Source organism: Mesocricetus auratus, unplaced genomic scaffold (assembly GCF_017639785.1).
Source record: "Mesocricetus auratus isolate SY011 unplaced genomic scaffold, BCM_Maur_2.0 Super-Scaffold_100676, whole genome shotgun sequence".
Taxonomy (NCBI): Eukaryota; Metazoa; Chordata; class Mammalia; order Rodentia; family Cricetidae; genus Mesocricetus; species Mesocricetus auratus.
The window spans coordinates 148,883,133-148,906,496 of NW_024429266.1; positions in this window are offsets into that span (position 1 = coordinate 148,883,133).

Consider the following 23,364-nt stretch of genomic DNA (forward strand, 5'->3'; position numbering starts at 1 on the left):
AAGAACAAACAAAATTACAGACAGCTGTGTCTTAGAGGGAGAACCAGTAGATGATCCCAAATGAGGTTCTATTCTGGAAAGATCTGAGCGGACACCTAGGCAGGGTTTCAGAGAGTGAAGAGGTTCTAGTCCACAAGAGATGTGTAGAAAGGGCCTCCGGGGCTCAGAAAACCATGCAGGATCTGTCAAGAGAGGGACTCTAGCTATGGGAGTGTCTGGCAGTCATTCAACTTTCTCCTCAAATGTTCAGTGAGACCAGCTTCTGGGTTTTCAATCCTTAACTGATTGGAGTCACTGATGACTAATGGAACAAGATTGGGATGTCTTCACAATGAAACGAGAGGGAGACACCTGATACATGACAGCCATGCAGCCACCAGCCAGCCAGACACAGGAGGCAGTGAAAGTGCGACATACAGGATGAAAGAGAGGTCAAAAGCCCCGAGACAAACACACATGAAGAGAAGCAGATTAACTTAAGTTATAAGAACTAATGGGACCATTATAAGATAAGGCCAAACTTTCAGAACTAACACCAAGTCTGCGTGTCACGATTTGGGAGCTGGTTGGTGGCCCAAAAGAAAGCCTGCTACATTTACCTCTTGTTTCCAGCCTCTTTCTGGTGAGTCACATACACTAATCACATCTGGCCCTCTGCCTTCCCCGTGTTCACCCCTGGCTTTCCTGGCTAGCCCTAGTTTGTGATTGGAGACACTGATTTCTTCTTTCTCTGCCTTCTTCCTGTTAAATTTGAACAGTATCCTTTCCCCCAGCCTTCCCTTATTCCCAGGCAAATATCTTCTTTGCTGTATATGTTTCCATTGAGTCTTATTTGTTTGTATAGTTGTGCAACCAGGCCATTAAATTGTACACCTATGTCATTCAACGGCCAACTCCATAAAGTTATCAATTTTGTTTTCTGATGTAAATGCAGCATCAAATATTTAGAGCAATACCTACCCCCAGAGGGGGTATTTGGGAATCCATATGATATATAGTTAAATAAACGGGTTTTATGTAAGATTCATTACCCATCTGTCCTGGTTAGTTTTGTTTTGTTTTCCAGTGTGGCACAAGCTAGAGATACCTGGGAAGAGGAGCCTCAGTTGACCTGGGGGAAGCCCATGGAACATTTTCTTAATCAGAGACTATGGGAGGGTCCGGCCCATTGTGGGCAATGCCACTGCTGGGCAGGTCGTGTGGGATAAGAAAGTCTGAGCAAAACCTGGACGGCAAGTCAGTAAGCGGAACTCCTCCGCAGCCCTCCATGGCCTCTGCATCAGCGCCTGCCTCCAGGTTCGTGCCCTGTTCGCGTTCCTGCCCTGACTTTGATGATGGACTGTGATGGGGAAGAACAAGCGAAACAAAGCCTTTCTTTCCCAAGCTTGGGTCACAGCGCTGTATCCCAGCAACAGAAACTCTAAGGCACCATCTTTCCGTCTCCTGGCGTTCTTAGCCGCGTCTGGTGAATGGAATGGAGCAAATATTTGTGTAAGTCGATGGCAAATAAAGGAATCAATTATTTAATGACAATGTGAACAAAGAAGGCAATTAAAATCTGAATGTAGCAGCCCTCTTTTGTAGCCTCCAGCCACGGTTCAGTCCGGGTTATCTGAGAGCCATCAGTAAGATTTTTGTCTGTAGCCGCGCGGGTGGGAAGTAAGGGGGAAGGCCGGGAAGGCCAGGCATCTGCAGAGCTGTTTGCCTTTTATCTTGCATCCTGGAGCATTGGCAGGAGCCAGACTCCTTTGCCGGATCCCTGATGCTGTGTGGTGTTTGCTCAGCACACTTTGATCTTCTCCCTGATGCACTCACTGCCTGCCGCAAACCCAGAAACTTCCTCATCTGCGCTTCGTATTTTCCAGATCCATCCTGGCTTCTACGTTGGCCTCTGCCGTGCTGCCCGTGCTGGTCTTTTCACCTTTGCAAACCCGAGTAGTCATCGCCAGCGAGGCTTTCCCATGTTATTGGTGCGCACTGCTCCCCAGTTCCTCACAGAGAGCGCAGTGTAAATCTCCAGCCCGGCCCTGTCCCGCCGCCACCAGCACACTGTTTGCGGTTTTCCTTCAATCAATACTTTCCCCCCACGGGACCGGGGTGTACAGTGTAGCTTGCCTTCATAGGAGTACCGCCTGGTTTGTATTCCTCTTTCTGTGCCCTCCATGAAGCTTCTCCTCCCTGCATCCAGAAGCCTCTGGTAACTACAAGCATGCTTCCTGTTTATAAGGGCTTGTTTATTTAGGATGTCCCACACAAATGACTCCTGGCACTCCGTAACTTTTGTGTCTAGAGTATTTACTACTTAGTATGTTTTCCGTTCATCTGTGCTGACGTGTTTATTTACATTTTACTAATGAAGGGATATGTTTAAAACATGGTCTGTTGAGGTGTGAACTTTTTCTGTGTGAGCACTAACACACTGGTGTGTCCGGCCATGGATTCACTCATTCGTTGATCATCTTCTTTATCTTCCTAGCGTAGGCCCTGGGTACCACACAGGATGTGAGATGAAGCTGTTCACCGACAGCTTCTTGCCAGCTTAGGGCGTAAGATGTTTCACTCAGCACAAGTTCGAGGTCTGTTCTACCATAAGCAGCTTTGCAGTGTTAGAGGGTTTGGCCTCCCGCGAGGAAGGAAGATGTAAGACATGGGTGGGATCCAAGAGCCAAGGTTCTGAGAGTTCATGAAATGAGGGTTTCAACTTCAGTTACACCCAAGAACACTTGCTGGTGGCTTCCCAGCTCGTCTTCACGTCTCAGCACATGCTCCTCTGAGGATCTACCTGCTTGCCAGTCTTGGAGGACAGTCTAGCTGCCGGCACACCCACTGTTCCTTAGTGTAGGTTTGGAGTTGGGGGAGCTTCTCCCCATCAACTCTCAGGTTGAAACTTGAGCTGGGCTCGTGTCAGACTTCCCTCACTGGCATCAGCACAGTCCTGGGCCCCGCCTGTCTATGCTGAGCAGTTCTGCTTGTTCCTTGATGCAGGATTGGGGATTATAACAGATGCTCTAATTGAACTTGCTAATTAATTACCAGCAGACCTTGATTAGTTTCCCTCTCCTTTCTCATCAGAATTATATGTGGCTGGCCCTACATTTTTAATGACATAACTTGCTTTGGTTTGTGCTGAGTTCACTTTTCTTTTTCTTCGAATTTATTCAACTTATGTCACATTAACAGATATATTTGAGAATCTGCAATGTGTTTAGCAAGATGTTAGTACTAAAGAGACAAAAATGAGCAGCTTGGACGTGGTGGTTGACCTGGTGGGGTTGGCGACTTAGGATGAGATACAGCACAGAAAACATCTATCCACTTCTTCAGTTGGTCACTTATGCAACCAACATTTATTGGGTTGCTGCTGGCTGCTTAGCAGGAGTCCAGGTGTTAGCAATGAGATGGTGGATCTGCTTCTTGAACTGGTGGGGCAGATAGGAACTTAACACGTAAACTTGTCGTCTGCTCCTCCCTCACGTCACGGCCACTAGAACCTGCTGGGCTTACAGCACCCTAGTGCTCCTCCACTCTCTGAGCCCCCCATAGTGGCCAATCTGTGTCATCGCATTCTTGAGCGCACCCCTAACTCCATTACTATCCTTGTTCTGGAGAACTCTCTTGATCAAACCACATTGTTGCCTGCCCGTCAGCTGGATAGAGACCATACAACCATGCTCAGTAATTCAACTTTTAATTCACATCCACTTACTTCCGGTGTGGCCCGTAACACCCTGGGCAAATGTGCAACTGTGTGGCTGCTGTGTGACTTCTGTCTCTCCCTAGGCCTGCAATATCTCTCCCTCACCTTATTCTCAGATGCTGGCTACGATGTTCGTGCCTTGCTAAGACCACCATACCTGACAGAGACACCTTAATGGAGAAAGGGTCTCTTCTAGGGCTCATTCTATTGTATCGGGGAAGACATGGTGGAGCATCTCAGTTCACGGGAAAGCGGGTGGCAGGGACTGTGAACCAGGAAGCCGAGGCAGTGACACAAACAAGGATGAGGTTTGATGTTCTTAGTGACCACTCACATTAGCCCAACCTCCCAAAGATTCCCCAGTCTGAAACAGCTCTGCCAACCAGGAAACAAGGAAAGTGTGACTGTGGAGACCGCCGATGCTACCCACAACATTCCACATTGTCCCCAAAGACCCATGGCCATTTCATAACACAAATTCACATAGTCCAACTTCAAGAGTCCCCAACGTTGGAGCATTCTCAACACTGCTCAAGAATACAAACACCCGAATCTTTTCTGAGACTCAAGGCCAACTCCGAGTTGTGAATTGTAAAATAAAAAAGAAAGTGACATACTTCCAATGCACAAGGGCACAGAGTATATGTTCCTATTCTGCAAAGGAGGAATGGGGTCACAGATGCGAAGGATAGGACCAAAGTCAAGACCCAAACCCAGCAGGGCAAAGGTTAAATCCTTCCCCTCCGCTTTAAGGCTAGAGCAGCCACACCTGTATTTGAAGTATACAATGACCACTTTCATGGGATGGTACAGTCAAGGCCTGCAGTTTTCCCCCTGGACATGCCATGTTCCTGGCATCTCCAACACCCTGGGGCTTCCACTGTAATTTAGACTTCACCCTCACAGGAATGACCCTGCCAGGGCCCCCTGCAGGGATCTGACAAGGTAGTTATTGCCTGGTTTCCAAGCTTTCCTTAAAAGTCTGGATGCAAGCCTACATGACTTAATAGCTCTTGTGTTCTGCACACCTAAAAAACCAGGACTGTGTGTGCTGCTAAGTTGTGTCATCGGCTCAAGCAGTTGTCTGGCCCTATGGACTGTGGCTGCAGCCTCTGAGTGACCAGGTGGTGGCTGAACCCAGAGCACCTTATATGGCCACATATTGATAAGGCACCCTGGGACCCTCTTTAAAAGGAAATTCTTTCGGGTTTTACTCATCACTTCCTGAAAGGCCCTCGAGGTACATTTCCTGCCTTTGCAGTCACCGATGTTCAGCTTCTCCTTAGCAACAAGAATCTCTCATTAGCGACAAGAGTCCTCTTGCCACTTTAAACATGCTCACTTTCCTTTTCTGAAAAAAAAATTATAAATTTACCACAACTTTCTCCTCTGTTTTTTACCCCACTTCTCGTTTTAGTCCTGGTTAAAGCAATTGCCAATAACCACACCTGACTATGCTGCCTGAAAATCTCCCCAACCAGATTAATCAATTCATGTTTGAATTCATGCAAAGCTTCAGGACCCAGGAGAAATATAGTCAAAATCTTTGTCATGAAATGCCTCTCATGGTTCCTGGCTTAGTTCTTAATAGAGTCCCTGTTCCCATTGGAAACCCCAAGGGCCTGGCCTTCACCGTTCATATTTCTCTTGGCCTCAAAGTCTTCTAAACTAAGCAGATCACACATTAAGCCCTGATCACAACACTCTAGAGTGTCTATATTCTGCATTTCCAATCTTTTCCCAGTTTCTCCCACAAACCAGTTCTAAAGGGCCAAGAGCACATGATCAGGTATAGCTGCCACAGTAATTCCACTCTTGAAACCAATTTTCTGCACTAGTTACCCCTGCATTGCTGTCGCCGCAGACCTGGTGGGAACAACTCAAGGAAAGTCAGGTTCATCTTGACTCACGGTTCCAGAGTTCACCTCAGTATGGAAGAGAAGGCAGCTGGAGCAGCCCAGCCCATGGCGGTGGAACATGGTGGAAGCTGTGTCATGTGGGTCAGAAGCACATCAGAAGGTAACTAGAATCCTGAGTGGGGATATCCCTCAAAGGCCTTGCTCAGATGGCCTATTTCTGCCAGCTAGACCCTACTTCCTAAAAGTTCCACAGTCGCCTAAAACAGCACCACCTTCCAGGAAGCAAGTGTCTGACTATTCCTCACCTTCGAAGAGTGTGCTAGTGTTTTAGTGGACGCGGAGTTTCAAAACCACCATCTGCTAGATGTTCACCTATGAAAAGATTTATTTTGGTTCTTTCATGGTCAGATGGCTCCATTGTGTCTTAGCCTGTGTGAGGTAGAACACTGTGACAAAAGGGGGTGGTGGAGAAATGTTCACCCCATAGCAACCAGGAAGCAGAGATAGATGCAAGATGCCCATCCAAAGGCACACTCAACCTTGACTGATTCTTCCATCCAGGGCCTGTATTGGGGACAGAGCCTCTAGCAGAGAAAGTTTCAGAAGAATGCTTCTTTATTCAAACAAGCATCCCTACATCCCCTAGAATGTTTTCAGGTCAGGAACAGGAACAGGTAGAGGGCAGGAAGCAGGAGGAGGAGCCCTCACTCCGATTGTGGTGCTGGTAATGGCAGCTGTCTTTGGATGGTCACAGGCTCCAACCCCAGCAACATCTCTGGCACCTGCAGAGCGGTGGCTCCTGTCCAGTGTTCACAGGGGCACCATCAGCAGCCCTGTGATCCCCTTACAGGTAACACCCCACTTTCCATTGGCTTCTTTGCAAGTGATTCCTTCCATTAATCTTTTCTCTGCTTGAAAATGTTGCCTGTTCCCAAACCCTGGCGGATCTTGCTCCATCAAGACTGTGGAAACTATCTGATAAAAGCTTCCAAACCTCCCTCCATGTTCACACACAGCCAGCCTCTGAGCATGCGGACTCCACCTTCTCTCCCATGTCTGAGGGTGAGCTCAGGACCTGGTTGGTTCTCATCCTCATCCTTCCCCTTCCTCTTACACACAGCACCATCTCCACTGTGTTGTCTGTTCTCACTTCTTACCTGGGTTATTCCTGTGAGCAAAACCACGCTATTACATCCCCTACATTCCAAGAAAGAAATATAACAGTCACGATAGAAATAAAGCAAAACAAACCCCTCTCCTGACAGCATGTGGTGGTAGTACTTTCTTGTCAGCCCACAAATGATGACACAGAGACTTACTGTTAATCATGAAAGCTTGTCTTTAGCTTGTCTTTTTTTTCTGACTGGCTCTTATAACTTCAATTAATCTATTCCTATTAATCTACATTCTATCATGTGGCTTGGTTACGTCTCCTCTGTCCTGTATGACTGACTTGTTTGGAGTCTTGCTGGTGTCTCCCAGCCTCTCTTCTTCCCAGAGTTCTCTCTCTCCAGAAGTCCCGCCTAATCTCTTCCTGCCTGGCTACTGGACATTCAGCTCCTTATTAAACCAATCAGAAGGTGCCTTGTCAAAGATGCGACTTCACAGTGGAAACAAATATTCCACAACAGCACGACTGCCCCTTTCTCTCATCTCACTGCCATGGAGTCTCTGGGAGTCACCATCCATGCTTCTTCCTTCTCTGCCTTGAGCCCACCCCAGTCAGGTTATCCCTAGACACCCAATGAAGTAGCTCTTTGTGGATCCTACACGTTAAACAACCCCCACAACAGTGAGTGCAGTGGTTGATTCTCGGGCTCCTCTGAGCTGAGCAGCCAGAGTTACTTGGTACCCTTGAGCCCCTGGACCCTCAGTAGGACTCCAAGACACTACACCCATCATTGCTCCTTCTCTTTTCCAAATCTGTAGCCTTAAAGTGCAGCAGTGTCCAGACCCAAGACTTGGTCTTTTTTTCCACTCATCTGTGTGTAGCCCACGTAGTGATTCCAATCAATGTCTGCCTTTCAACTCAGCTCCTGGTCTGATGATTCCATATTTTTCCCATCCCATCCTCCTTCTTGACCTCCAGATTCACAAGTCTAACTTTCTACTTGATATTCAATTATATAAGCATAATCATATTTGAATGGTTCTCTCTGTCTGTCTGTCTGTCTGTCTGTCTCTCTCTCTCTCTCTCTCTCACACACACACACACACACACACACACACACACACACCAACCTGCTACCCTCTATCTTCCCATCTTCCAGCAGATGGACTGTCCTTCATTCACTCAGGCAATGTCTTAAATTGAGGGTGGGAGTAATGGAGGGTGAGAGGTACAGTTGGAGTATAGAGGTGTAGGGAATGGGGGTGTATGGTTAGGGATATGGGTAGGAGTTGGAAGAACCTTTGAAAAACCATTTCCCCCCAATCTTTTTAATGTTGGTAAAGTGGGATTATTTATTGCCTATGTTTTTCTGGTTGTAGTTAACTTCCTTGAGTTGGAGTTTTCCTTCCTGTACTTTCTGTAGGACTGGATTTGTGGATATGTATTGTTTAAATCTGGCTTTGTCACGGAATACCTTGTTTTCTCCACCTATAGTGATTGAAAACTTTGCTGGGTATAGTAGTCTGGGCTGGCATTCGTGGTCTCTTAGTGTTTGTAGAACATCTATCCAGGACCTTCTGACTTCCAGAGTTTCCATGGAGAAGTCAGATGTAATTCTGATAGGTCTGCCTCTGTATGTTACTTGGCCTTTTTCCTTTGCTACTGTTTTCTGTTAATATTCTTTCTTTATTCTGTATGTTTGGTGTTTTGATTATTTGAGGGGACTTTTTTATCTAGTCTATTTGGTGTTTGGTAAGCTTCCTGTTTTTTCATAGCTATGTCCTTCTTTGGGTTGGGAAAGTTTTCTTCTATGATTTTGTTGAATATGTTTTCTGCCCCTTTGACTTGGGCTTCTTCATATTCTCCCATACCTATTATTCTTCTTAGGTTTGGTCTTTTCACAGTGTCCCATATTTCCTGGATATTTTGTGTTAAGGATTTGCTGGACTTAAGAATTTTTTTGGTTAATTAATCTATTTCCTCTAGTGTATCTTCAACACCTGAGATTCTCTCTTCCATCTCTTGTTTTCTGTTGGTTATGTTCCCTGGCCCTTGGGATCAGTCAATGGGGACCCTAGGGGAGGGAGTGAGGAGGAGGGGACAAGAGACAGAGACAAGACAGTATTCTGATCAAGTCTCATTTATTGAAAGTACCAATAGAACTTAAGTAAGGTAGATAGCAGAAGGGCAGGGGAGCAGAAGTTTTCCTTGGCAGGATATGTTCCAAGGACTCAAGTCTGTGGCTGGGTAAGTCTGTGGTGCATGCCAGGTGGCAGAAGGGTGAGAGAGCCTGGACTGCAGGCCTTGAAAGTATGCTGTACAGGAAGATAAGCAGGCACAGAGAAACAGAAACTTAACTAAGTGTTAGTCTCTAGAATACAGTAGGAATATAAGATGCTACCCTTATTTAGGGCCCTCCACAGTTATGCTTACATCTATAGTTCCTGACCATTTACCCAGATTTTCTATTTCCAGCATTCCCTCAGTTTGTGTTTTCTTTATTGTCTCTATTTGAGTTTTCAGGCCTTGAACTGTTTGAATTGTTTCCTTCATCTGTTTGATTGTTTCTTTTTCTTGACTTTCCTTGCTTTCTTTAAGAGATTTGTTGATTTATTGCATTTTTGTTTGTCTTTTTCTCCATTTCTTCAATTTTTGTTTGCTTTTTCTTCCATTTCTTTAAGGAATTTTCTCATTTCCTTTTTGAGGGACTCTATCATCTTCAGAAAATTGTTTTTAAGATCACTCTCTTCTGCTTCATCTGCGTGGGGATGTTCAGGTCTTGCTGTTGTAGAATCCCTAATGGGTACAGGTAGGGTCTTTCCCTCTCCCGGTGGGTAAAGGCCCAAGGCTCTCTCCCTGTCAGTGCAAGTGGGTCCAAGATTCCAATGGCGGCAGATGCTGGATGGTTCAGTCTCTGGGTCTCTCTGGGGGATTCAATAGCAGGATGGGTCAGGGGACTCCAACAGGGAAAGGTAGGCAAGAGAAGGCCTAGCACTCACTCTTCCAGTGGGTTCTGGTCCAAGACTGCAATGGCTGCAGATGCTGATCTGCCTCCAGGTCTCTCTGGGGGATTCGGTGGCAGGCGCAAAGCCATTTCTTACTCTTATGTAAGGATAATTGATTGGAGGTGGTTCAATGATGGTTAGTTTCCCTCGTCAGTTTGATTGCATTAAGGAATGCCTAAGATTTTAGTGAAGCCATACTTCTGGATGTGTCTGGAGGCTTTTCCAGAGAGGATTAACTAATGAGGTAAAGCCTAAGTTGGATGTGGATGACATCATCCCAGCTCTTGCGCTGGGACCCAGGACTGAATAAAAAGGAGGAGAGAGAAATGAGCGGCCTTAGTTAGCATTCCTCTTTTTCTCTTTCATGGTCAGGTGAGAACCCAGGGAGCAGCCTTCTGTCCCACCACCCACACTAAGAGCAGCTGCCTCCACTCCTGTCTTTCCTGCTATAATGGATTGGATATGACCAAGCCTTGAGCCCAAGTGAGCCACATGGTATTTTCTTCTATGATCATCCTACGACAGTGAGAAAAGTGGCCAACATGGTATGTCTTCAGGGCATGAGTGTGATGATCTGGGTCTGGGTTCTGTGAATATCTGGTTCCGTCCATCCCAGTCGGGGCTTTGGAATGTGTATGGAGGTTGAGATAATACTGCCTGGTCCTGCGACTAGACACAGGCTTTATCCCAATGGTTCTGTGACTACAGACACAGCTGTGGATGGCCAAGTGGGTGATTTTGATAAAGCAAGAGCTCACCAGAGGGGATTTCTGAGCTATTCTCTCCATCAAACCAATAGAGGTGTTAATCCTCTATCTAGATAACAATCCTTGGCACTGAACTCTGCTACAGTGGCTACTGTCAGGCAGGCCCTGCTGCTGAGGTCCAGCAGAATCATGCAGGAGGGATCAGATAGTTCAGGACTGGCTCCTCCCCATGGTAAGAGTAGGAGGGACCAGGAGGGCTCTGAATATTTCATCTCCACCCTATCCCCACTGCCATCATATCCCAAGAGAATAACTAGCAATCAGCATTGTTTCTGATCATAGGGTGAGATTTCCTGACTCTAACTGTTAAAGGCAAAAAACAAATAAGCAAAACCAGAACAATCCTGTGACCCAAGGAAAGATGAGGGGGCAGATAAGCATCCTCAGCCCATTTAAACAAAAAAACTCTGTGAGTTCGAGACCATCCTGGTCTACATAGTGAGTTCAAGTCAGTTAGGCTACATAGAAAGACCCTGTCTATGAATGAATGAATGAATGAATGAATGAATGAATAAGTAATAAAAGCTAGATTCTGGAGGGATGACTCTAAGGTGGAGGGCACTTAACACTGAGACTGTAGATCTGAGTTCAATCCCCAGAACTAGCATGGTGGAGAGAAAGCACTGACCCATGGGTTGTTTCCACAAGAATGCACATACATGCACACATGTGCATGCACACACAGAGATAAGTAAAATCATAACAAATTTTTGTAGGGCACAAATTTTTCATTATTTTACTAATTTATTTTTTACATTCCAATCCCAGATGCCCCTCCCTCCTCTCCTCTGCTCCTCAGAGAGGGTAATGCCTCCCCTAGGAAGTCTACTAAGTATGTCCCATCATCTCATTGAAGCAGGACCAAGGCACCCCCCACACCCCTGTGTCTAGGCTGGGCAAGGTATCTCTCCATATAGAACGGGCTCCACTAAGTCAGTTTGTGCATGAGTGTTAGCTCTTAGACCCACTGCCAGTGGCCTTATATATTGTCCCAATCACACCATTGTCACCTATATTAAGAAAGTCTACTTCAGTCTTATGCAGGTTCCACCTTCGTCAGACCAGAGTCAGTGATCTCTCACTAGCCCGGGTCAGCTGTTTCTGTGGGTTTCCCCATCATGGTCTTTGTCGCCTTTATTCATATTTTTGCTGCTCCTTGACTTTGATTGTACTCCAGAAGCTTCTCTGGGGCCGTGGACTGTAGGCTGGGTATCTTTTGCTTTATGTCTGATATTCACTTATGAGTGAGTACAGACCATATTTGTGTTTCTGGTTTGGGGTTACCCCACTCAGAATGATTTCTCTAGTTCTGTCCATTTGCCTGCAAATTTTAGGGTGTCATTGTTTCTTACTGCTGAGTTGTACTCCATTGTGTAAATATACCACATTTTCTTTATCCATTCTTCAGTTGAGGGGCATCTAGGTTGTTTCCAAGATCTGGCTATTACAAATAATGTTGCTGTGATCATAGCTGAGCAATGTCCTTGTGGTGTGAAAGTGCCTCCTTTGGGTACATGGCCAACAGTGGTATTGCAGAGTTTTGAGGTAAGTTGATCCGTAATTTTCTGAGAAATTGCCATATTGATTTCTACAATAGCTGTACAAGTTAGCAGTCACACCAGCGATGGAGGAGTGTTTCCCCCTTTCTCCACATCCTTTCCAACATAAGCTGTCTTTTGTGTTTTTGATCTTAGCCATTCTGATCAGTATAAGATGGAATTTCAGAGTGGTTTTTGATTTGCATTTCCCTGATGACTAAGGATGTTGACCATTTCCTTAAGTGTCTTTTGGCCATTTGACTTTCTTCTGTTGGGAATTCTCTGTTTAGATCTGTACTCAGTTTTTAATTAGATCATTTGGTAGTTTGATTTCTAGTTTCTTGAGTTCTTTGTATATTTTGGCGATCAGCCCTCTATCAGAAGTGGGGTTGGTGAAGATCTTTTCCCATTCTCTAGAGAGCCACTTTGTCTTGTTGACCACATTCTTTGCTTTACAGAAACGTCTCAGTTTCAGGAGGTCCCATTGATTCATTGTTGTCAGTGTCTGAAGCACATCAAATTTTAAACAGAATGGTGGCATGGCTAAGTATTTTGGGGCTACCACAATGCTGTGGTTATTTTTACATAGTCTTCCTTTGTGTTTCCCGAGTGACTTGCTTCTTCTGTTAGCATACCTAGGAGTGTGACATTACGATTAGCATTGTTGTGTGAAAACAGAGCTATGGGGCACAGTCCAGAAGTAGATCCAAGTCAGAGCAGATACAAGCCAGCATGTACCATATACTGACAACTAATTTCTTTTGTTTTTTGTTTTTTGTTTTTTTTTTTTTTTTACGAGACAGGGTTTCTCTGTATTGTTTTGGAGGCTGTCGGTCCAGCCTGGCCTGGAACTCATAGAGATCCACCTGCCTCTGCCTCCCGAGTGCTGGGATTAAAGGCATGGGCCACCACCGCCCGGCGACAACTAATTTCTAATGCAGTGATCTTCCCCTTTACTCACAGCGTATTAGTATAAAAACTTTATCTAAAAACCATTTTACCTTTCATTCTTTTTTATCTAGAAGGCGGGACATCATATCTTTGTTTCAGTTGTACTTCTTTGATCACTGTTATGATGTTGATATGAAATCAAAAGTCTCAAGAGTTGGGGCTTCTTCAGTAGCGGGTGGAAGCAATTGGAAACCTTAGGAGATGAAGGCCCAACTGGAGGCAGTGGCCCGGGAAGCCTGTCATTCCTTTGGAGCTGTGTCCTATCCTAGGTCAGAGTCTTCTTTTCTCTGGCTTCCCCTCCTTCTGTCCCCACTCTGTCTCCCCCTCCCCTTTCTTTATCCCCTTCCCCCCTCTTCCCAGTCCTCTTCTTCACTCCCCCTTCCTCTCTCTCCTTATTGACTTCCAGGAGATGTAAAGTTAACCCACTGTTTTGCAGCCATGTTGTTTTTCTCCCAAGGCCCAGAAGTAACTGAGTGACCCCTGAAGCCATGCTTGGGAACAACATCTGCTAGCTAACATTGCTTTTGCTCAGGACCTTGTCCAACCAAGAAGAAACTAACAAAATTACCAATGACATCAAATATTTCTATAAAACAATCTTCTCTTCCTCTACCTTTCCTCCTTCATTTTCTTCCTTCCTCCTTCCCTCTCGGCATTCCCTCCTCTCTTTTTACTTAAAGTAAAAGTCCATGGACACTGTGAGTCTGCAGTACTGCCTGGGTGGGATTGTTTAGGAACTGACTAGAAAGATCGGTGTTGGATCACAAGCACAGGCCTGCCTTGGGCACCGTCACACTGGCTTTGGAGGTTGGCCCTGGCATTTGAAAGGTGATAGGGGTGGTGGGGTCATATTGTCAAGAGCAGATGACATTGGAGCTATTGTGTCTATCTTTGAAAAATGCCACTTATGGCAGCAATCGCTTGTCTTCAAACAAATGTCTAATTGTACAGGGGATGACCCCTATTAAAGTTGGAGTTACAGGCAATTGTGAGCTACTCATTGTGGGTGCTGGGAACTGAACTCAGGTTCTCTGCAAAAGCAACAGGCAGTCTTAACTACTGGGTCATCATTCCAATTGACTTTTCACTAGCCCCTCAGTTGTGACCCAAAGGCCACCCCGTGGTCGGCTGACACACATTCTCACACATATCCATGTAGCCTGTAGTGCTTCTGGGTCTCAGGTTAACAGAATCATGCTATACTAATTTCAATACACCTTCCCTTCGTGATGCTGAGGGTGCTGCCATTCGTGAGGCCTGTTTCGTCCTCCTGTATTTCTGCTCAGTGGTTTGTAAACTCTCTTCTTTATCCACAAAAAGCCAGAGTCCTCTCCCCAGAGGAGCACTGCTTCTGTCAGTCAAATTGATGAAAGTAGCACAATTACTTTGCATTGTCTGAATTATTAGTGAAAATTTGCATCTTTTTATACTTAAGGGGTCCTTTTCCTTTGATGAGTATTGCTTGTGTTCATAGTCTGTGCCCTCTTAAATCAGTTATTATAGAAATCTCTCCCTCTCTCTTTAGACCTGGCTGGACTTGAACTCTCAGAGATCCTCCTGCCTTTGCCTCCTGAGTGCTGGGATTAAAGGTGTCTCTGTGCCTAAGCGCGTGCGTGCGTGCGTGCGTGCGTGCGTGTATGCCTGCGTGTGTGTGTGTGTGTGTGTGTGTGTGTGTGTGTGTGTGTGTGTACATGCTACATGTATGTATAGGTGTCTGCTGAGGGTAGAAGATAAATCTGATGCCCTGGAGTTGGAGTTGCAGGCAGTTGTGAGGCCATTGCTCCAAACTGGTAAAAGCCTTTTATATTTACGAAACAATTTTCTTTAATACTAAATGGTTTAAATACTAAATTTACTTTCGTAAATGTATGGCTTAGGTTTTAGCAGGCAGCCTTATTTTCAATGCTATTTATTAATACAATTATTTTTCCAGATCATTTAAATGTTACCTTCATTACATGTTATATTCCTACATATACGTTGATTGCACACTTTTCATTGTGTTGTTTCTGTATTTTGTCTACCCTCTTAATAGTGTTTTTGTAGCCATAGTTTCCACATACCGTGTTTTTCTCCTCATTTTCCTGTTTTTAAATTTGTCTTTTCTCTCCTTGCTCATTTTTTTCTTATGTGAATTCTAGGTTATCTTATCCAGGACCTTTGATTGACAATACATTGAATTTATTAATTAACTTGCTGGAGAATTAACAAATCATTTCTCCTTGTAAACCTTAGTGTTTCCTGGTTCTTCTCACCATTCTGTAACAGTAGTATGCCATTCTCTGAGTGGCCACCAGGTGGTGTAGGAGCAAGCCATTCCTCAGGTACATTTGAGAAACCCAGTAAGGGGTGTAAAGAGAAAAGGAGGGGCTGGCTATGCACCTGCAGACTCCATCGTACCCTTACTGTATGCAACTTACAACATTTTCTTCACATGGTCTCTCCCAGGGTAGAAGGAACAGGTGATTTTCCTTCATTTTATAGACTAACAGGTGAGCCCAGGCAGGCAAAAGGCTTTCCGGGGATCTGGAGAAGATGCAAAGCCTGTGTCAGTTTTGGTATCCAAAAGAAGTGAAAGCAAACTGGAAGCTAAAATTCAAAGCAAACAAGAGGGAAACCATTGTTAGTACTCCCTTTTGGGCACCACTCTCATCTCCGAGCAGCATGTAGGGGTCACTGGGCCTGGTCTTTTAGTGTGAACCTCACATCCGTGTCTTCCTCCCAATGCTGTCATCCTCACCCACCCTCTGGGTGCTAACTATGGACCTCAGCTTCCCTTGCAAACCATCCCTTAACCAGGGCGTGCATTTCTACTGTTCAGGAGGGAAACAAGAGCAAAGTGAGTTAGTGTTTCAAGATGGTATCCCTGCGGCTAAGTCAGAAACTGGGTCATCAAAAGCTAGGTGGGTGATTGATGACATCAAGGACACACCACAGCACTTACCTTGGTTCCCTGAAAGGCATCGAAGGCCCAGAACATCAGGATCTGTTGACCCCAGGGGCCGGAAGGCACGTGTTAGAAACAGAACAGGGGTTAGGAAGTAGCCCAGTGACAGAGCACTTGTCTGATATGCTTAAGGCCCTGGGTTTGATTCCCAGAGCCATCCAATAAGCCACAGGGTGTGGGTTCTCTATTAGTATGATAGTGGTGGGGAGCCGGACAGGTGTTTGCTCCCATCCTCCAAGAAACGGTACCCAGTGAGTTGTGCCGGACATGCCGCATAACTCAGAGGACATGAGGTCCTAGCTTTATGATGCATGCCTGGGAAGTCATTTCTTACACAACTTGGCACCATTCCAGAGAAAAGTAGCCTTGTAATTATAAAACAAAGATGTACTATTTATCTGTGTATGTGCATGTGCGTGCATGTGTGTGTGTGTGTGTGTGTGTGTGTGTGTGTGTCTCCATGTGCCAATGGAGATCAGAGGAATGTTCGATCCCCTGGAGTTGGAGTTACAGGTGATTGTAAGTTGACACAGGTATTAGGATATGAACTCTAGTGTCCCACATACATCCACCATTCTTTGTACACCTCCTTACTGTTTGTCCTGCAAGACCTTCCAGGCCATTGTCCCCTCCCCGTTGTCTGATGTCCTCAGACACCCTGCTCTGGATCACCATGGCTGCTATGCTCACTCTATCCCACCCCCATACACCCTCCACAAGCGGCACACAGTCACTTGTGTGTAAGCTTCCGGTCTATACCCTGCCAGGTCTCCCTCCCCTCTGCAGACCTCCTGAGACAGTGCTTGCTTCCCAAAGACTGGCCCCCATGGGCCTCGGTAGACCTTATCAGGCAACGCTGGAGCTTCTAATTCCATGAGGTGCTGAGAGGCATGTCTGAGGGTCTAATTCTTCAGTGACTTAGCAAGATTCACCAAGGCTCATTCTTTGTCAGCCTTCCTGTGAGGGTGACGGGGAGGAAGTGGCTGGCCCGAGCTTCTGCAGACACTTGGAGCTACCTGCAGATGCTTGGAGCTCATTCCAATACTTGTTTCTAGCACGTGCCTTCCGGCCCCTGGGGTCAACAGATCCTGATGTTCTGGGCCTTCAACGCCCTTCAGGGGCTCCTTATGATTAACCCAGAAGGAAATTGTTACCAAGTTTCTCAGGAAGAGACTTGCAAACCCACCAACTCTAAATGAGAGATAAGTTGTCATACCACACATTGTATAGTGGGAATGTTCTTTATGACAACCCTTTCAAATGCCTTGGAGTTGAAGAAACTAAGTCTAAAAGTTAAGACTCCCTCCCAAGAAGGTATTCATTGTTCAAGAACAACTTCATCAAGCTGTAATGCTGTGGCCTAGAACAAACTCTGTGAAAACCTCTGCGGACTGTCCCCTATCCTATGAGATCGTGTAGAGGACTCTGGGGGCACCAGGGCTCCCGTTAGCTCTCAATTCTCATAGCTGGAGAGGCATGAGAAAAGTTTGTTTGTTGTGTTGTGAAGATGTATGAGTGTGCCGGTGTCTGTGTGTGCACTTGCAGGCACTCATGCACGAGGAGGCCAGCTGTGGGTGTCAAGCATCTTCCTCCATCGATTTCCACATTTATTTTAGAGACAGGATGTATCACTGAGCCCAGAACTAATCAAGTTGACCAGACTGGCTAGCCAGTGAGCTGCATTCCACCCCAGGCCCACCAGCTCTATGACTATAAGTCTGACCCTTAGATGAGTGCCAGGGACAGGAGCTCAGTTCTTCATGATTGTTTGGAAGGTTCTTTACCAACAGCCATCTCCCTAGCCTTGAGACAAATTCTTCATCCAGAGTGTAACCTGGTTGCAAGCGGTCCTCTTACAGTCTACAGCCCTAGATCCCCCATAACACTTGTTTTAATTGTCTGCCCTACCCTCCTTGATGGCAGGGGCTGGTCTTGTCTGTGTTTCCACTGTTCATGTCTGTTACAGGACTTGGGGTTCATATGAGCGTTTCCACTGAGCAGCTCTGTCTGTAACAGGTCTTGGGGTTCACAGCTTGTGCCACATCAAGTCGGGTTTGGTCACCCATCCTCAATAAGGCAATTAAGGAGCCAAATTAATAGTGGAAAAGCAGGAGAACAGTATTTAATGCATCCACACTGGGAAGAGGAACAAAGAGACCCATTAGCCCACCCCAAAGCTGATTTTGTAAATCTTTCCCCAGGAGACAAGTTCTACCTTGGGATGCCTCAGGCTCCATTTCCTTTCCTAGCAGGAGATTCTAGAGGAAATTCTGTTTCTTGGGGAACCCTCTTTCAAACAGTCTGACACCGGAGAGGGGAGAACAAGTGTCTCTATATTCAGTCTGGACACACAGGCTGGTCCAGTATGGCAAGTGTGGGTAGCCCAGGGGTCTTTGTGGGTGAATAAATGCAGCCCTGAATGGCCCGACCCTCTTTGGAGAAACCCCAGATAGTGCCATGTCCCAGAGCTGAGTGTATTCATGCAGTCAGGGCACGGGAAGGGCTTCCATCCCAGCCTTCATAAGAACCCCAGTGATAAGCAGAGGAAGTGGCTTGCTTCTGGAATCTGAGCTGCTCTGGAAGAACCCTGGTGTGTGCTTGTGCTGTGCAGCCACTTGTTGTACGAGGCAGAGGCTGCTGCGGGCTCTAAGGAATGCGTGCCCAGTATTTGGTGCTGAAAGGTCAGAAAGAGAAGCAGAACCCAGGAAGTGTCAGGGCAGCTGATCCCTGGTGATGAAAGGGTCTGCATCTCCATGGGCTACAAGGGATGGCCGAGGACAAGAATGTGGGCGGCCAGAGGGGAGGGCGGCACACTTCACTGGTTCTCGAAGGAAGTATAACACACGTTTTTCTCTTCTTAACTTTTCCTATCTGATTCACTTTAAACTGTCACAACCTCCCATAAAAACAACACAAATGCAAATAAAGCTTCAACGGAGTGCCATTTCTTTGGAGACACCGAGACCTTGGAGAAGGGCCAGGAACCCACAGGCTCCAACTTAGCAGAGATGGGCTGGAACAGCAAATTCCCAGAAGTGAAGGGCTGGGGTTGTCACCTATCCTTAGAAGGAGGGAAAGTTTAAACTAATAAATGAAAATACCCTGACAGGCATGCGATCCCATCCTTTTGGATCATGTATTAGTAAAAGCACTAGACCGAGTGGTTGAAAATCTGGGGGACATTGCCTAAACTTTGCTACTTACTGGTCCTGTCTAGAGAAAGAGATGCTCTCCCCCGAGGTTCTGCTTCTTATATGATAAGTATCCGCTGTCTGTGCAGAAGTCAGAGATTGTACAAAAAACAAAAGTGGCTAGCAAGCAGTATTGTTAGCAGCCGCTTCTTTAAGTCCCAGGGTTTAGGGCTGGAGAGTTGGCTCAGGTGTTAAGATCACTGGCTGTTCTTCCAGAGAACACAGGTTCAATTCCCAGCACCTGCATGGTGTCTCATAACCATCTGTCGCTTCAGTTCTAGGGAATCCAACACCCTCTTCTGGCCTGAGGCAATAGGCATGTGCATGGTTCTCAGATACACATGAAAGTCAAACATCCAAACACATAAATAAAATAATATTTACTCCTTAGTTCTAATTGCACTAGTTCAACAATTAGTGGAGAAATCAGAACTTAGTTTAGGACAACCTCAAGCACAGGTTCACTCTGGCTAGCTGTCAGGAAGACAGTTGTGAGTGCTGTGGCAGGGATGCTCCCGCCTCGCAGAGCTGGATTCAACTTTTCCACCAGTTGGAGACTGTCACCTGCAAGAATGAGACAATGTTGACTCTTGTTTTGTTTTCAAGACAGGCTTTCTCTGTGTCGCACTGGCTGTCCTGGAACTCACTCTGTAGAGCAGGCTGGTCTAGATCTCAGAGATCTGCCTCCCAAATGCTGGGACTAAAGGTGTGTGCCACCACCACCTGGCTATGATGTTGACGTTGACTCTTACTAGAACCACTAGCTATGTGTTAGGTTAGTTTTTCTGTTTACCAGACAGTTTCTCTGCTAATTTTTCTCCTTTTATTTTTAAGAAATAACTTAGATATTTAATAATAAGAGTCTAGCTAAGTGGTCAGATGTAGTGGTTTATGCCTTTGATCTCAGCACTTGGGAGGCAGAGGCAGATGGATCTCTGTGAGTTTGAGGCCAACCTAGTCAATATAGTGAGTTTCAAGACAGTCAGAGCTACCTGTCTCAAACAACTGCCCGCCCCAGCCCCAAAGTAAGAGTCTGGCTAAATATGTGTGTGTGTGTGTGTGTGTGTGTGTGTGTGTGGTGTGTGGTGTGTGGTGTGTGTGTACATATGTGGAGGATTCTTCAGTCACTTAACAAGACTATACAAGTGTACACTGATGTGAAGTATATTCAGGTCACGTGATGAAGTGGTTTCCTGAAGCTCAGAAGTCACTAACATTTGACAGAGGCTGTCTGTGTGCTCCCACTTCAGTGTTTAAGGTTAGGAACTAAATTTCTTGTTTCCTTTTGTTCTTAGGAGATGGGCTGATGTGTAAGCTGACAAATAAAGCTCACCTTTCACCACAAGGATCACCCAGCTAAGACTCCTAGCAATAATGGAGAGGGTGCCTAACTGGTTTTCTCCTGTAGTCAGATTAGTAACTATCATAATTGTCATCAGAGATATTCTATCCAGTAACTGATGGAAGCAGATGAGAGATCCACAGCCAAGCACTGGACAAAGCTCCTGGAGTCCTCCTGAAGAAAGGGAAGAGTGTCAAGGCCATGACAGGGGAACCCATGGAGGCAACTGACCTGAGTTCATGGGAGGGAGCCTAGATGGGATCAACCTAGGCCCTTGCTCATGTGTGACAGTTGCATAGCTTGCTCATATGTGACAGTTGCATAGCTTGCTCATATGTGACAGTTGCATAGCTTGCTCATATGTGACAGTTGTATAGCTTGGTCTCTTTGTGGGACTTCTAGCACCAAGGACCTGTCCCTGGTGCTTGGCTGGCTTTTGGGAACCTATTCCCCATGCTGGGTGGCTTTGGTCCTGTCTCAACTTAGGGTGCTATGCTTTGTTGACTCCCATACTGAACAGATGTGGGTGGGACAGGCAGATGGGAGACGAGGGCCTAGGAAACTGGGGTCAGAATGTACAATAAATGAAAACAAAACCTCACCATTCAAGTGTAAGTCACAGAATTGTGCAGCTACCACCACAGTTACTTGCAGAACTTTCTAGTCACCAGGGGAAGAAATCTCACAGGCTTTCAGCAGGTGCTCTGCCCACACCTCCCTTGCTAACCACCCCCTGGTGACCTGCTTTCTGTCTCTTGAGGTTTTTAAATCCACTCCTGATTTGTGTTTTGAACTCATACTTTTTTGTCATTTACTTATTTTTAGATAGTATTAAATTTTAATTGTGGGGAAGTCTGTAGAGGGGCATCTCTGTAAGAATTACATGTTGGGGTAGTTACAGGGCAGAGGGAGGGGCCAGCTCTTTCCTGCTGGGTGAGGTCAGGATTCTCATCAAGGGGCTCCCTGCGACCTAAAGGGTCAGTGGCAAGGAAAGAAAGACCAAGTGTCTTAAGTCAGGGGCATATTTATGTGGGTAACATCTGCAGGGATGGGGTAACATCTGCAGGGGCGGGTGTAAGAAGAGTCTGTCCTGGGTTTGCATGGCTGGGGACTGAAGTGTAGGAGGATGAAACCTTTCTTTCTTTCTTTCTTTCTTTTCTTTTCTTTTTTTTTTTTTTTTTTTGGCTTTTGCTGGGGTGATCAAAAAAATGGTGAGTAATGAGTAAAATAAAGTCAGGTGATCAAAAAACATACCCCAGGAACCCAGAGGTGGGTGTGGAGGATTCTAGGCCAGCCATTATCAGGGGTCTACAGATGGTGTGTGGCAGGAATCTAGGCTAATTCTTAGTAATAATCACACAATGCTAATTACTGTGATGTTGGGGGAAGTCACTGGAACTTTCCAACATGGCACTTTTCAAAGCTAGGTGGCCATGGCTAACATTTACACAAGAAAAGGGGAGCAAGTTTGTGTGCTTATGAGAAGGCTAGGACTTAATGTCAGTCAAGCGGACGTAGCCCAGAGGCGTTCGGAAGAGGGAAGCTCAGCTGAAGAATTTCCCAAATCAGATTTCTCTGCGGCATGCCTGTGAGGTGTTTTCTTGATTACTAACTTGATGATGAGAGCAAGCCAGTAAGCAGTGTTCCTCCAGGATATCTCTTTCCGTTCTTTGAGTGTCTGTCCTGACTTTCCTCAACAGTTGATCGCCTCCAGCAGATCATAGCTGAATAAACTCTTTCCTCCCCAAGTTGCTTTTGTTTGTAATGTCTGTACAGTAGTAGAGAAGCAATCTATAACTGCTTTTTTCTGTGGAACAAGAAGTAGCTGGCATCCCTTCCTTGTAGGGAGGGACCGGTTGGTCTTGAGGCATTCTCTGGTATTTGAAATGTTGGAGAAGGGGGATGCCTTCCTCTTTGCTCCCCCAGCTTGCTAGTATCTGTCTGACATTCTCCACTCAAGAGCTGAGACCCTAAAATCCATTTGGGAGATAGACGTTGAATCAGGCTGACTGCTTCTGGCTGACAGTAGGGATGTGACATTCACACATTGGAGAGCAATCTAAGTGACCCAGATGGACGGAGTTAGACTGCTATAGAACCATCTTAGTATGGTCGAGTGTAAAAAGAGGAGACAAAAATTAAGACAGCAACTGAGTGGACAAGGTCCAGAGAGGAATAGCACTACAACTAAGATTATACTAGATCTGGCTCATTTCACTATGAAGTCCCAGAGGACCCAGTTTAAAGCCATCCACCAATGGGATGATGCTGTTAGTCTGACTTTGTAGACTTTGTAAAGCAAACAAGACACCAGCAGAATTATCAGAAATATACAAATATCAGTATGTTCATTATTATGAAAATCATGGAATTGGAAAAACCTTAATTTGATTAAAGCTGGGATGGCTGCATTTTTCCATCTAGCATGTCAATTGCCCATTCATATATTTGTAAAGCCTGATCAATTGCCTGTCTTATATTAATATAAATTAGTTAAACTTTGGTTATACATTCTTGTTGGGTTAAGACCATGTAAGTAGTCAAAATTAATCACTTCTCAAAAAGAGTTAAGGCCAGGTAAGACTGGTCCTCAGGAAGGACCCTCTGGATTCTTCAGCTTCTTCTTCCTCTTCCTCTTCCTCTTCCTCTTCCTCTTCCTCTTCTTCTTCTTCCTCTTCTTCCTCTTCTTCCTCTTCTTCCTCTTCTTCTTCTTCTTCTTCTTCTTCTTCTTCTTCTTCTTCTTCTTCTTCTTCTTCTTCTTCTTCTTCTTCTACCTTGTTTGACTTCACTTGAGAGAATGGAAGAAGGCTTCCTCTATGTTGGCCTTCATGTTTGTAGAATGGACTCTGATTTATGTCTACCCAGTGGATCTTCATGGCCTCTTTGAACAAGAGGACAAGTGACTTAACAGCTATTCCCCACAAGTCCATGGGAATTAGTTAACCCTAGAGTGCAA